The 15,855-nt window shown below is 50.7% G+C and overlaps 1 protein-coding gene across 2 annotated transcripts in view; it reads right to left on the bottom strand.

Annotated features, from left to right (window-relative positions):
* The window catches only part of ZNF395 (zinc finger protein 395), a 61,676-nt gene that overhangs the window by 40,034 nt on the left and 5,787 nt on the right, over nucleotides 1-15,855 (bottom strand). The window contains exon 1 of one of the 2 annotated variants that reach the window (XM_083432676.1): nucleotides 11,821-12,269. The exons of the other annotated variant lie outside the window; for it this stretch is intronic. The gene's annotated coding sequence lies outside the window, so the exon portion shown is untranslated. Of the gene's footprint in view, nucleotides 1-11,820; nucleotides 12,270-15,855 lie in introns of those variants that run through there. 2 annotated transcript variants of the gene reach the window in all.

The following is a 15,855-nucleotide window of genomic DNA, read 5'->3' on the forward strand; positions in this document are numbered from 1 at the left end:
CCTCCAGCCGACCGGGAGAATCCGCGACCAGAAAGAAGAGGAATATCAAGAAGAATGGAAGAAATTTAAAGATTATTTGAATAAATATTGTAATATTAAAGATTTGTAACTACTTGAAAGAATTAATTAGGTTTAGGATTAAATTAGGACTAAATAAATAAATAAGAAATAATACCATAAGGAAAGTTAGGAAATATGATTACGACCGGATTATTGTTATATGAAATAATGATATTGGAAACTGCTACATTCAATTACAAAGAAATTCAGTTGGAAGAGATTTGAGGAAGTCAAGTAATATGTTTATGAAGTTGGATTTTAATTCATCAAGTTTTATTGTATCTATGTATGTGGTGGTATTATGGGGTTGGAAACGTTTTACTTATTTGGGGGGGGTTCTTTTCTTTTCTTTGTTTTTTCTCATTGTTGTTTTTTCTTTTTCTGTTATGTTGAAGTTGTGCTTTTATATGAAACTTAATAAATATTATTGTTTTTTAAAAAAAACAACCCCCAGCCATGAGCGCTGATTAAGTACCGAAAGCACATCACAAAGACACGTGTTAACACACAACAACTTTGAGAGACGGGTTCTTGCCCCCATACTGCAGACAGAGGAACTGAGGCAGGTGGCAATCACCCATGAAATCCTCAGCTGAGATTTGAGCCCAGTGTCTGAGGTTCACAGGTTGCCCTCTCGGAACCTGAGCACAACATTTCCCCCCTCAAATGGTTTGTAACATCGCAATCCTGTACACATTTCCTCAGAGGTAAATCCCACCGAGTTCCGTAGAGCTTACGTCCAGGTGAGGCTGCCCTGCTCAGCTATGTACATATTTGCAAAGATAACATATGCAACACAGCACACAGTGAGGTTAAGACAGCAAGAGACGATGGCAAGTGTGGCAGGAAGATTCAAGGACAATCAGATAAACATGGAAACATTTCAGTGCAGCACAGTGGTACCTTGGTTTTCAAACTTAATCCATTTCGGAAGTCCGCTCCAAAACCAAAGCGTTCCAAAACCAAGGCGCGCTTTCCCATAGCAGAAAGATTTGAGAACAATCAGATAAACATGGAAACATTTCAGTGCAGCACAGTGGTACCTTGGTTCTCAAACTTAATCCATTCCGGAAGTCTGTTCCAAAACCAAAGCGTTCCAAAACCAAGGCGCACTTTCCCATAGAAAGTAATGCAAAATGGATCAATCTGTTCCAGACTTTTAAAAACAACCCCCAAAACAGCAATTTAACATGAATTTTACTCTCTAACAGGACCATTGATCCATAAAATGAAAGCAATAAATAATGTACTGCAGTCACACAGTCAGTCAGTAGCTGAACTGGTTTCCAAGCAGTCACAAAAACAGAACAAAAAGAGCTGCAAAAACAAAAAGGCAAAATAAATAGCAAAAACAGACACACCTCAGTGTAACACTCAAAACGGAGCATATTCGGCTTCCGAAAAAAGTTCGTAAACCAGAACACTTACTTCTGGAGATGGTGGGACAGTGTTCTCGAAGCTACCAGCATGAGTTTGAGCAAACTGCGGGAGGCAGTGGAAGACAGGAGTGCCTGGCGTGCTCTGGTCCAGGGGGGCACGAAGAGGCGAATACGACTAAACGACTAAACAACAACAAGGAGGAGAGTTTGCTTGCTCAAATTAAACCTAATATAAATGAAATCAGCCGGCAAAAGCAAGCTCACACCTCTGATTGAGTTTGTAGAGTAGACATACTTAAGGTACATATGTAAGAGGCCTGTTTCTAATTATATTTTGGGAATGGTTTGTGTTCTTAGGTAGCTGTGTTGTTTTATACTTTCTGATAATATTATGAAGTAGTTGTGTTCTATATTATAAATCAAGCACTGTTGTTTCTTTTTGTTTTCCGGCCTATTCCTTATTGATAAAAAAATCGGCGCGGCAAGTTTTCATTCTGAAAGAGCGGCCCAGAGAAAAAGGTTTGAGATCCACTGATGTGATCTACATTGACCGACAGCTGCTCTCTGAGTTTCGGGCACGGAGTATTTCTCAGTCCTTATTGGACAGGTTGTGGGTCAGGCCTGGGACTTTCTTCCTGCAAGGAAAAAGCTTTGCCACTGTGCCAGGGCCATTGGCAGGACAGAGAAAGCTGCAATATAGCAATCTCTGACCCATTTAGCTCAATACCGTTGACACTGACCGGCAGAAGCACTTCAGTGTTTCAGGCAAAGGAACCTTTCCGAGTCCATCCTAGAGATGGTCAGAACGTTAAATGTTGGAAATGTAAGGAAAAAGAGGGAACATTTTATCACATGTGGTGGGAATGTAAAAAGGTGAAATGCTTCTGGGAGATGATATATAATGAGTTGAAAAAAATGTTGAAATATACATTTATAAAGAAACCAGAAGCATTTCTTTTGGGTATTGTTGGAGACGATATAAATAGAAAGGAATGTAAGCTTTTTCTATATGCAGTAACAGCGGCAAGAATACTATTGGCCCAAAAATGGAAGCAAGAAGAATTACCAACGATGGAAGAATGGAGGATGAAATTAACGGACTATGCGGAGCTTGATAAACTAACGGGAAGGATCCGAAACCGGCGGGACCAGAAGTAAATTTACGGATTATTTGAAAAGTATTTGTGATGATCAGACGACGTTTGTAGGTTTGCAAGAAGTTCTGTGAGGAATAATATTGGAAATATTGCAAGAATGGAGAAGGAGATGCGATATGTTAAGAGATGTAAAGGCAATATAAAGTTAGGAAATGCGTAAGAGGTGATTAAGACGGAGGACTACCAGAGGTGCTGATGGAAGTCCAATAAGAATGTATTTGTGATAAATTGTGTGGTATGTTTTATAATTTTGTATGTTAAAAACCAATAAAAATATTTATTAAAAAAAATAGAGATGGTCAGAACATGGGTCTTTCCGCATGCCAAGCAGACGTTCTGCTGCTCAGCTACGGCCCTCCCTTCCTAAAGGCAGCTGCGCGAAAGGGTTAACAGTCAAAGTCTCCAGGAAGGAAAAGGGAAGGATTAAGAGCACTCTCTGAAGGAAAGCCTGCAGCTTGTAAACTTAGATCTGACAGCCTCAGCATATTCCGGCAGAGAGAGACAGGGAGGAGGGTGGTTGCACAGAGGGGGGTGTGGCGGTCTTGCCCAGAGGCAGAAAGGAGACAGCAATGGGATATTAGGAAAGGGCACCCAGGGTGCAAGAGGAAAAGGAGGGGGGGAGCTTGAAGGGCCAGCGGAACGCATGCAAAGAATACCGTATTTTTCGCTCTATAGGACGCACTTTTCCCCCTCCAAAAAGGAAGGGGAAATGTGTCTGCGTCCTATGGAGCGAATTCAGGCTTTCGCTGAAGCCTGGAGAGCGAGAGGGGTTGGTGCGCACCGACCCCTCTCGCTCTCCAGGCTTCAGGCAGCTATCCGCAAGCCTTCGGAGTGCAGCAGGAGTTAGCCTAGTGGAAAGCTGCTGAAAGCATTTTATCCCATTGCCCAGTTTGGAACTATCATTCATAAGGTCGTTCCTGCTCTCCTGCCTACAAAACTGGGGAAAAAAGACACGACACAAAAGGAAAATGGGTTGAGAGGGAGGAGGAAAATAGGTGGGGATGGCAGTGGTGATAGCATCCCTTCCTCCCACGGTCCTTTCCGGTGGGAAGTGAGGGCTAGGATATGACTTACTGACCACCTTTAAAATTCCTTACATTACACCCCTTTTAGAGGTGACAAAACTATAGGCAAGGTAGAGCAATTTGCCAAAAGGTGCGTATAGGTAAGGCTGAGTGCCTCAAACCTGGCTTTAGAACACTTTGGTTGTGGGAAAAGATATATTTGTGATGTTAGGGTGGCAAGCCAGTCAGCACAGTGCACAAAAAGCCAAATTAATTCCTTTTATTACTTTTAGATTTCTACACCACCCCACATCTGAAGACCCCAGGGCAGTTTACAATATAAAGACAGAAGAATACATACCATAATAACAAACAAATACAGCAGCATCCTAAAGCAATTTACAACATAGTTAAAAAAGTTTATATACATAAAACCAGTTAAAACAACTGCATAGATAAAAACATTTTTAAAGAGAGTTGTCAATAAGAATCGGTCGATGGGAGCAGCAGATGCACTCTCCCCCGACTGCCACAGAAAACAACCTCCTGACACATAGCAAACTAGCAGGCTCTAGCCTGGCCTCCTCCTTGACCTGCTAGCTTTCTATGTGCAGGGAGATGAAGGGCATTCTATCATTTCGCTTGCTGCACGTAACTCTATCCTCCAAAGAAAGCAGCTTCGTGTGAGCCTACCGTCATTCTGAAGCCCACACAAGTTTCTAACGCAGAGGTATTTTTAGGCACCCCGTGTGGCATTTCTGTGGCACGATGACGACAGATCTTGCGACACCGTGCGGCCTTGCGACAACTGATTTTATCGTGGCAGAAGGTCTCGTGCAAAATGGGCTAGACTCCCAAGGTGCCACCGGAGCCATTTGCTGCATGCTGCAACAGCTAACGTGGCTTGTTTCTCTTGAAATTACGCCTGCGATAATCATCTGTGGTTTAAGAGGGGGAAATATCACACAGAACCAGCCGCCTGCCGAAAAGACGCTCCAAAGAGGCGATTCCTCCCTGGCTCCAGACTACCTATGTTTTGCGTCAGTGGCACAGACACCCACCACACAGGTGAGCATACAAAAAGAGCAGCCAGGTATACTATCGGGCATATAAACAACTGGCAGCCAAATAAAGGTGTGGCAATCTGCATGGTGTGCCAGACCTGGGATCAATCTTAGAAGCTCAGATATATCAGCTAGGAGCCAAACAGCTCCTTAAACCAGGGTTTACAGGTGCCAAAACGGAATGCCTAGTTGCCATTCGGGGGCCGGGCGTCTCGAAAGCCGTATTTTTCAAGATGGCTTCTCTGTTCCTGAAGTTCATTGGTTGTGCAGATAAAAAAACGTAACGGAATTCTACAGAGGCATTGCTAGTGTGTGAAAACAGGCAAGAACCAAGGATTCCCCAGGAATGTACCTCCAGGTGGTGGAGACGTCGGGCACCATCCTGGCCCCCCAGACATCTACATTTGGTCTCAAGTGGCTGATAAAAAGGTAAAGGACCCCTGACAGGTAAGTCCAGTCGCGAACGACTCTGGGGTTGCGGCGCTCATCTCGCTTTACTGGCCGAGGGAGCTGACATTTTGTCCGTAGACAGTTTTTCACGTTCTACCCAGACGCTGAGGTCCAGCGCTGAGGGCCTTCTGGCGGTTTCCTCACTGCGAGAAGCCAAGTTACAGGGAACCAGGCAGAGGGCCTTCTCGGTGGTGGCACCCGCCCTGTGGAACGCCCTCCCACCAGATGTCAAAGAGAACAACAACTACAACACTTTTAGAAAACATCTGAAGGCAGCCCTGTTTAGGGAAGCTTTTAATGTTTGATGCATTACTGTATTTTAATATTTTGTTGGAAGCCGCCCAGAGTGGCTGGGGAAGCCCAGCCAGATGGGCGGGGTATAAATAATAAATTTATTATTATTATTATTATCATTGGGTCATGTGGCCAGCATGACTAAGCCGCTTCTGGCAAAACCAGAACAGCCCAAGGAAACACCGTTTACCTTCCCGTCGCAGCAGTACCTATTTATCTACTTTGACGTGCTTTCAAACTGTAGGGTGCAGAAGACGTCTGGCGGATTTCGAACGCTGCCTGGGAGACCAGGGTTCGAATGCCCCTTCGGACACGAAGCTAACTTGCTGACCTTTGGCCTCTCAGGCTACCCTACCTTACAAGGTGGTTGTTGGGATTAAATGAGGCAGGGAGAGACATGTTCAGCGGACGCTTGGGTCGCAAGCGTGATCCGTGCGGGATGCACGTTTGCAACCTGCAGCGGTGCTTCTGTGCACGCACGGGTTGCAATTCGGCGCTTCTGCGCAAAGCGTGATTTAGCGCTCCTGTGCATGCGCGGCCACCGAAACCTGGAAGTAACTCGTTCTGGTACTTCCGGGTTCCGGCAGGTCTGTAACCCGAAAAAACACAACCTGAAGCGGCTGTAACCCGAGGTATGACTACACACCACTTTGAGCCCCTTGGAGGAAAAGGTGTGCTATAAAGCCAATAATTTCAGTTCGGTTCCATCGTGGCATTAGGTGGAGCTCAAGGCAAGATGGCCGTGTCACTCAGAGTGGCCACAGATCTTGCCAGGGAAAAGACCTGAGATATAATCCAGAAGAGAGTAGGAGAATTCACGGGAGAAGGAGGCAAAATCCAGTTTCAAAGGACTTGACACGAAAACACTCCGCTCCAATCCTTTCTGCAGCTGGGCCCAAAAAGATTCATCGACAGGATGTTAAATTGTTTTTATACGCAACAACAGCGCCAAGAGCATTGCTGGCCCAGAAATGGAAGCAGGGAGAAATACTGACGAAAGAAGAATGGCAGACGAAATTAACGGACTACGCAGAATTGGATAAAATGACAGGAAGGATTCGAAACCTGCGGGACCAGAGATTTACAGAAGATTGGAAGAAATATACGGACTATTTGAAGAGCAGCTGTAATCAACAAATTACGCTACGAGGACCTCAAGAAGTTTTGTAAGGAGGAATATATGAAAGATTGCAAGGAAGAGAAAGAAGAGAGACATTGGTTACGGCATTTACATGTAATAGTGAAAGTTAGAAATGTAAATTAAATGGAAAGATTGGAAAATTTTCAGATGTGATTGATGGAAGTCAAAAAAATGTATGTTTAATAATTGTGGGAAATGATATGCTAAAAAAACTAATAATTTTCTTAAAAAAAAAAAAAAGATTCATAGAACCGTAGAGCTGGAATGGGTCCCAAGGGTCATCTAGTCCAACCCCCGCAATGCTGGAGTTGCAGCTGAAGAATCATTGTCAGGTGGCCATTTGATTTCTGTTTAAAGCTCTCCAAGGAAGGAGAGTCCACCACTTTTGGAGGGGGTCTGTTCCACTGTCGAACGGCTCTCACCGTCAGAAATTTAGCCGGAATCTCCCTTCTTGGAACTTGAATCCATTGGTTCTGGTACTACCCTTGAGAGCAGGAGGGGAGAAGCTTGTGAAAAGCCCTTGAGATATTTGAAGAGGGCAGAGAAGAGTGGAAGGAGGAAAAGAGGAGTGGCCACAAGGCCATTTTCTGCATTCGAGGCAGCCTGCTCTCATTCATAGCCTGAAAGGGCCACAGTCAAGGTTTGCTCTACAGAAGGAGTCGCCAGCTGAAGGCCACGCTGACAAAGGTAAAGGTAAAGGTACCCCTGCCCGTACGGGCCAGTCTTGACAGACTCTAGGGTTGTGCGCCCATCTCACTCAAAGAGGCCAAGGGCCAGCGCTGTCCAAAGACACTTCCGGGTCACGTGGCCAGCGTGACATCGCTGCTCTGGCGAGCCAGAGCCGCACACGGAAACGCCGTTTACCTTCCCGCTAGTAAGCGGTCCCTATTTATCTACTTGCACCCGGAGGTGCTTTCGAACTGCTAGGTTGGCAGGCGCTGGGACCGAACAGCGGGAGCGCACCCCTCCGCGGGGATTCAAACCGCCGACCTTTCGATCGGCAAGCCCTAGGCACTGAGGCTTTAACCCACAGCGCCACCCGCGTCCCAACCCATGCTGACAAAACTACCCTCCTTTACCCCACCAGCCAGAAAATTAAGAGGTCTCCGTGGCCTACAGCCTCCCAACAGCTTCACGGGTGGCCTTACGACACTTCAGCCCTTCTGGAATAAGAGGTGCAGGGACTGTAGCCAACCTTGGGGCTGGGACCCATAACCCCGCTGGCAAAGAGCCGGCCACAGAATCACAGAATTGTAGCGCAGGGAGGCACCCAAGGGTCATCTAGTCCAGCCCCCTGCAATCCGGGAATCGCAACTATAGGATCCCTGACAGGTGGCCACTTCATGAGAGCCTCAGGAAGACGGCAGAAGGCCCTGGTTGCCATCCCAAGCACACTTGCCTGAGAGTTCGACAGGCTCAAGTTCAGCAGGCTTACTTCTGAGTAGACACACTCAGGCCTAAACCAGAAGGCAAAGTTGCACAGCAAAGGGCCGTCCAGATGTTGCGCTGTGTATGTGAGCAAAATCACAATAGCAGAGAAAGGACTGGAAATCTCAAAGCACAGTGGATGTCCAAAAGGGGCCTGTCACCCAATGAGTAGGATCATAGAATTGCAGGGTTGGGACCACGAGGGTCATCTAGTCCAACCCCCTGCAAAGCATAGGGCTCAAACCCACAAGAGTCTCATGCTCTCCCGACTGACTATGACATGTTTTATTTGTTATTATTATTATTAATTGAATTTATATACCACCCTACACCCGGAGATCCCAGGGTGGTTTTATTATAATACTTATTTATATTGTGCCTTTTCCCCAGGCCAGGACTCAAGGTGGCCAACGCAAATAAAAACAACAGCTCATATAAAATACAGAAAGGTAAAAAAGAATGGAAGTCCAACACTAAAAGGCAATCATATTCTTAGCAGAACTGTTAAAAGCCCTTTGCTTAAAACACAATTCTGTTCCCAAACAGGCCCATTGAGGCTAGAGGTGTAGGACGCCTGGGCGCCAAGTTCTGCAGGGCGCCAGAAGGCTAAAAGGGAAAAAACTGAGCCGACGCTGGCGGGAGCGGCGAACGCACCCTCGCTCGCTTGGCGCAGGCCCGCTCGCTTGGTGCGCTGCCTGCCTTGGCCACCATGGCACAAAGCGGCCAGCTGAGCCAGGAGGTGCCACGGCCAGACTCCGCCTTTTCCCCGCCAGAGGAGCCGCCCTCCAGCCGCTGCCCGCCTCCTCCAACCCTAAAAAAAGGTCAACTCTGGGAAAGGGGGGGCGCCAGAGAGATATTTGCACCACGGCGCCGGGTATGCTTAAGATGGCCCTGTTCCCAAAGGACAACAAGGAGCATGCTCCAGTCTAGAAGGAAGTTCCAAAGTCTGGGAGCAGCCACCAAGAAGGCCCTGCCTGCCTCCCCACCAAGCATGCCTGTGAAGGAACCCAAGTGGCCATTCTAATGCTGCTGGACTAGAACTCCCATTATCTCTGAGCACTGGCCAGGCTGTCTTGAAGGGGAGTGCCAGAGTCTCCATTCCTCAATGTGCAAGGAGCTGTCCTACCCCAGATCTAACTAATAGCCTACCTAGGCCATGGCTGGCCCATCACATTATTATTATTATTATTTCATTGTTATTTGTTAAACTTATATACCACCCTTCATCCAAAGATGAGCACAATTCAAAGTGTTGGTGCTGACTTTTAAAGCCCTAAACGGCCTCGGTCCAGTACAGTGGTGCCTCGCAAGACGAAATTAATCTGTTCTGCGAGTTTTTTCGTCTTGTGAATTTTTTCGTCTTGCGAAGCACCACTGTGCATTGACGGTTTCCCATAGGAATGCATTGGCGGTTTTTTAAAAAAGGCGCAAGACGTTTCCGTCTTGCGAAGCAAGCCCATAGGGAAATCCGTCTTGCGAAGCAACTCAGAAAACGAAAAACTCTTTCGTCTTGCGAGTTTTTCGTCTTCCGGGGCATTCGTCTTGCGAGGTACCACTGTACAGTCATACCTCACGTTGTGTCCACTTCAGGTTGCTTTTTTTTGGGTTGCGGACTCCCGAAACCCGGAAGTACCGGAATGGGTTACTTCCGGGTTTCGGCGGTCGCGCATGCGCAGAAGCACAAAATCACAACCCGCGCGTGAGCAGACGCAGGTTACAAATGTGCATCCCACACGGATCACGTTCGCAACCTGAGCGTCCACTATATACTTGAAGGAGCGTCTCCACCCCCATCATTCTGCCCGGATGCTGAGATCCAGCGCCGAGGGCCTTCTGGCGGTTCCCTCATTGTGAGAAGCAAAGCTACAGGGAACCAGGCAGAGGGCCTTCTCGGTAGTGGCGCCCGCCCTGTCGAACGCCCTCCCACCAGATGTCAAAGAGAACAACAACTACCAGACTTTTAGAAGACATCTGAAGGCAGCCCTGTTTAGGGAAGCTTTTAATGTTTAACTGACTATTGTATTTTAATATTCTGTTGGAAGCTGCCCAGAGTGGCTGGGGAAACCCAGCCAGATGGGCAGGGTATAAATAATAAATTATTATTTTTATTATTATGTGAGGGCGGTTCACAGAATTAAATACAAGGTAAGAACACAAGTAAATAATTAAAACAGAACAGCAAAACAGCAACACCCCTTTCCCACAGGTACATTTAAAACGCTGTAGGCTTTTAATCAGCCCAAGGCCTGGTTGAAGAGGAAAGTCTTTGCCTGGCCCCTAAAAAATATGCAGTATAACAAAAATGCCAGACGAACCTCCCTGGGAAGAGCATTCTACAAAGGGGGAGCCACCACAGAAAAGGCCCCTTCTTCCGTTGCCATCCTCTGGACCTCCCGGGGAGGAAGAATCCGGGGCAGTTTATATGGGGAGGTGGTCCCTGCGGGCTTGCGGTCCTGAGCCATAAAAGTCATTATAGTTCTAAACAAGCACTTTGAAGTAGGTCTGGAAGATAATCAGAAGCCACTTAGCAATGTATGCAGGTCCAGTTCAGTCCCTAGCATCTCCACTTGAGGCAGTGTGGCCCAGTGGTTAGAGCATCAGACGAGGACCTGGGGAAAACCAGGGCTCAATTCCCCCTCTTGGTCATGGAAGCCACTGCCCTACCTCGCAGGGTTGTTGTGTGGGTTAAAGGAGCGGGGGAACCATGGAGGTAAACGTGGGCTAGAAATGCAGCAAACAAGCGGATCTTGGAGAGACGGGCAACCCACGGATCAGGGCCGCAGCTCACCGGTAAAGCTTCTCCTCTGCAGGCAGAACGCCCCAAACGATCACCAACCTAAATGCCTAAAGCCCCGGTCCGTGCGGAAGCTCCCAAGCTCGTTCGATCGAGGCGCCTTGCTAATGCCCGCGGGCGCCGTCGCAGCGCACCCCGAGGAAGCGGCCTGCCGGACGCACGGCGCCACTCGCGAGGCAGGATCAGGTCCCCGCGGGGAGGGGTGCGAGGTCCTTGCACTACCGCGACATGGCCGCGAGGGGAGGGGGCGTGGCGCATGCCGACCCGTGTCCGCCACCATCCACCGTTCCGCGCGGTGCCACAGCCCGGCTGTCCCGGGGGTGGGCGTGCCAGCTGGCCCGTGGGGGTGCGGGGAAGGCTCGGCCGCGGAGGGGTGTGTGCCGGGCCGAAAGGGGGTGTGTGCCGGGCCGAAAGCGCCCGCGGGTGCCGCGCGCCGCCCGTGCAAAACAGCGCCACGGCCCGGAGGTGGAGGAGGCGTGGCGAACACGCGGGGAGCAAAACACAAGTGCGCACTCCGCGATCACCGGCGATGGCGGGCGTGTGTGCGCGCAAAAAGCCGCGGAGGCGGCGGCGGAGAAGGGCTTCCTGCAGCGGGGAAAGCAAAAGGGCGGGCGAGAACCCGTCGAGGGGAAAGCGGAGGCGCCCGGGGCTGCGGTCGCGAATGAGAAGCAGCGATCGGGGGGGCGCAAGTGGAGGTTGCACGGTTGGAGAGGGAGGGGGGATCCACGCGCGATCGCCCTCCCTGGAAGAAGAGGGGGGTGTTGCATGCCACGGCAGGAGGGGAGGAATCGAGGGAGGCACGCGTGGAGAGAGAAAGAAGTGCGCGCCTTCGGGGAGCGCGGAGTGGCCCGTGCAGCTTGGCTAGGGCGCACGGGCGCAGCGCGAGAGGATTGCGTCGCCGGCGCGCCCCCTCGCACACACCCCTCTCTCACCGCCGTGCAGCTGCAAGAGCAGCGTCGCCCACCCGCACAACCAGCCCTCCCCACCCCCTATATCAATCCCCACGCCCGCGCCGCCAGCCCCCGACGGGCGCCCCCTCCCCGGCTTACCAGCTCCGCGCGCGCTCCGCCTCGCCTGCCAGCTCGGCTCCCTCCTTCCCTCGCGCAGCTTGTTTTGAAATTCCCCTTCCAGCTCCGCCGCGGCTCGCCCGCTCCCTCCGCCCTCGCCGCCGCCGCCTCCTCCTCCTCCTCCAGTCCCCTCCCCTCGGCTGTCCCCGGCACAGGCTGCCTCACGTACGCGGCTGCAGGCAGCCCCCGGAATGGAGTCCCCGCGCGCGGAAGGGAGTGGCGGGCGCGCAAAAGGAGAGAAACCCGCCGCTGGTGCGCGGAAGGGGCCGGTGGATGGATCGGGCGGGCGGGCGGCAGAGGCACCTGGCTGGAGGGAGGTGGCGCGCAGCGGAGCTTCCAGGAGCGGCGGCAAGTTACCTGCGCGTCTCCAAGGGCGCACCTGCTTGGCCGCCAGCTGGAGGCTGAGGGCCGCGCTATCTAGACTTTTGGTCTGCAGAAAACGCACCCACACCCAATAGGGAGTGAGAAAGGCCTAAATAGCTTTTATTATTGCTAGATGTATATCCCATCTTATTTCAAAGGCTCTCAAGGTGGTGTACACAGTGGCGTAGCGTGGGGGGTGCAGGGGGTACCATCCGCACCGGGCGCAAAATCTGGGGGTTAGGGTTAGGGGGCGCAAATCCACGGGTTAGGGGGGCACAAATTCAATGGGTTATGGGGTGCAAATTACTTGCCTTGCCCCGGGTGCTGACAACCCACGCTACGCCACTGGGTGTACACAGACCTCCCCATCTCCCATTTATCCTCCCAACAGTCCTGTGAGGTAGGTTAGACTGGCCTAAGGTCACCCAGCCGGCCTCATAGCTCATCAGGGGTATGAACCCTGGTCTCCCAGGTCCTAGACCAGGATTCTAACCAAGGTGTCCTGCTAGTTCTCTAAAGGTTACAGCACAAACCTGGGCGGGAGGAAAGGGAGAAATTGGGACCCCAAACAGAGAGAAAAGGGCCGAAGTGGGCAAAGGAAGAAAACAGAGTGCAGACCCAGGGCTGGCCCTGTTGCGCAAAGTCTGAATTGCACAAAAGTTGCTTGCAAATGGGGCATATGGGAAGCCACAGGATGTGAGCCAAACAGATCACGAATTTCTAGGCATTTGGTGTTTCCACGCCCCCAAAAAACATAGCATAGAATCACTATGGACAAACAGTTTCTTTAAAGGAGGAAATAAATAAAGAGTGAGATGAAATCTGAGCATTCTTAGAATTTGGGCACGTGTTGATTTGGGGGAATTTCCCCTTGACAGTGTGAATGAGTTCTACCCATCAATGAGTTCTCCCTCAATACTTCTAGAGCAGGCAGGGGTCGGCAAAGTTTTTGCGGCTTGGGCCAGTTCACGGTCCTGCAGACGCTGCAGTGGGACGGAGTGCGCGCACACATGCGCAAATGCTATTTCTGGTGCCGGCCAGCGTTGTGGAAGGCGGTCCCCGCTCTGCTCCACGCCAATTTAGCGCGGTGCACGAGAGGCAACCGAGCGGGTGGTTAAACGACCCCCATGGGCAGCTTGTGGCCCATGGGCCTTAGGTTGCCAACCCCTGTCCTCGAGTTCCCGTCTCCGCTGGCCAGCAAATGAGTGCCACAGAATTCAACACTCCCCCTGCCCTTCACATAGGATGGCGGGTGGGTTTGCACCAGTGCAGGAAAAGAATCGCGTTGGAACACTAGACTGGAGTCACCACCAGCTTTTCTTAAGCTACACCAGTGGATGAGGCTACAGGGACTGAATGCAACCCTCTCAATATGGCCCACAGCAGTGGCGTAGCGTGGGGGGTGCAGGGGGGGCCGGCCGCACAGGGCGCAACATCGGGGGGGGGCGTGCTCGCACTCGCAGCTCTCTGCCCCTACCTGGCTCACTCACTCTCTCTCACTGCAGTGCTGGCTGTGCAAATCCGATCCAAGCCACCCGGTCGCCGCCCACTGTGGAGGGGAGGGTGCCAGGCGTGCGGTGCGGTGCGGTGCGGAGAGAGAGCGAGGGACTATCTGGGGGAGGGACAGTGCAGCGGGGGGGGGCGCAAATTACTTGCCTTGCCCCGGGTGCTGACAACCCACGCTACGCCACTGGCCCACAGGACACTCTACAGCCCACATCTCCTTCCTAGTCACACCCCCTGGCTTTGCAACTTCCCTTCGTGTTTTTTTCGCGTGGCCGGGACCTGGGCTTGAACTCCAACAATGCCTTTTGCTTCCTTAGATGATGGACAGAGAGGAGGTGTGGGGGGGGGTCTTTGGAAACTAACCTAACTAACGTTTCCAAGCACAATTCAAAGTGTTGGTGTTGACCTTTAAAGCCCTAAACGGCCTCGGCCCAGTATACCTGAAGGAGCGTCTCCACCCCCATCGTTCTGCCCGGACACTGAGGTCCAGCGCCGAGGGCCTTTAACGTATGCATTCAGCTTTACGCACTTGGCAGAATTAAATAGTAGTAGTAGTAGTACAGTGGAACCTTGGTTCTCAAACGGCTTAGTTGACGAACAAATCGGCTCCCGAATGCCAAAAACCGTTCCAGTTTTCAAATGTTTTTCAGAAGCTGAACACCCAATGCGGTTGTCGGCTATTGTTTCCGGGGCTCACGTGCCAATCAGAAGCCGCATCCTTGGTTTTCGAACATTTCGGGAGTTGAACGGACTTCCAGAACAGATTAAGTTCGAGAATGAAGATACCACTGTAGTAGAAAGGGGGTGGGCCTCTGGGAATAAAGACTTTGGCAAGCCCACCTACCATTGAACCCAATGTGTATTGGCAATACAGTGGTACCTCTGGTTATGTACTTAATTTGTTCCGGAGGTCCATTCTTAACCTGAAACTGTTCTTAACCTGAAGCACCACTTTAGCTAATGGGGCCTCCTGCTGCCACCGCGCCGCCGGAGCACGATTTCTGTTCTCATCCTGAAGCAAAGTTCTTAACCCGAGGTAATATTTCTGGGTTAGAGGAGTCTGTAACCTGAAGCGTATGTAACCTGAAGAATATGTAACCCAAGGTACCACTGTACATGGTTTTGGCTTTAGGTGAGATCCCTGGATCTCATAGAATCATAGAGTTGGAAGAGACCACAAGGGCCATCGAGTCCAACCCCCTGCCAAGCAGGAAACACCATCAGAGCACTCCTGACATATGGTTGTCAAGCCTCTGCTTAAAGACCTCCAAAGAAGGAGACTCCACCACACTCCTTGGCAGCAAATTCCACTGTCGAACAGCTCTCACTGTCAGGAAGTTCTTCCTAATGTTTAGGTGGAATCTTCTTTCTTGTAGTTTGGATCCATTGCTCCGTGTCCGCTTCTCTGGAGCAGCAGAAAACAACCTTTCTCCCTCCTCTATGTGACATCCTTTTCTATATTTGAACATGGCTATCATATCACCCCTTAACCTCCTCTTCTCCAGGCTAAACATGCCCAGCTCCCTTAGCCGTTCCTCATAAGGCATCGTTTCCAGACCTTTGACCATTTTGGTTGCCCTCCTCTGGACACGTTCTTACAGTAACTGAGGATCTTACAGTAACTGAGAAGCAGCCGCCTCGGGCTGCCTTGCAGATTCACATCCTTCCTTTTGGCTATGTAAACCAGCATTTCCCACCCTGGCACCCTTGGGCTACAACTCCCATCACCCAGTGTCCTGCAGCCATGCTGGCTGGAGACGATAGGAGTTGCACAGTGACGTAGCTTAGGCAGGGCCATTGGAGCTCTTGCCCTGGGTGCAAAATTGCTAGGGGCACGAAACTTCAAAAGGAAAAGAATCATAAATAAATAAAAATAGTGGACCCGCCCCCTCACACAGAAAGTCTCCCAATGTGTGTGGGCGGACTGAGGAGTGGATTTGGGCAATGGTGGTTTGCTGGGGCACCCTCTGCACAGGGTTTAGAAGGATACCCCCTCCCAACTAATACCCCATCGTGTTCTCCGCCATGCTTGACCCTCACGGGCCCCCACTCGGGTAGGCCACCAAGCTATTACCCCTTCGTTCCAGCGTGTCGGTGGGCAGAGCCAAGGATACCTACTTGACCTGGTCACTGGCAACCCACGCTACA

Source organism: Podarcis tiliguerta (genome assembly GCF_965153285.1).
Source record: "Podarcis tiliguerta genome assembly, chromosome: 3".
In the NCBI taxonomy this organism is placed as follows: domain Eukaryota; kingdom Metazoa; phylum Chordata; class Lepidosauria; order Squamata; family Lacertidae; genus Podarcis; species Podarcis tiliguerta.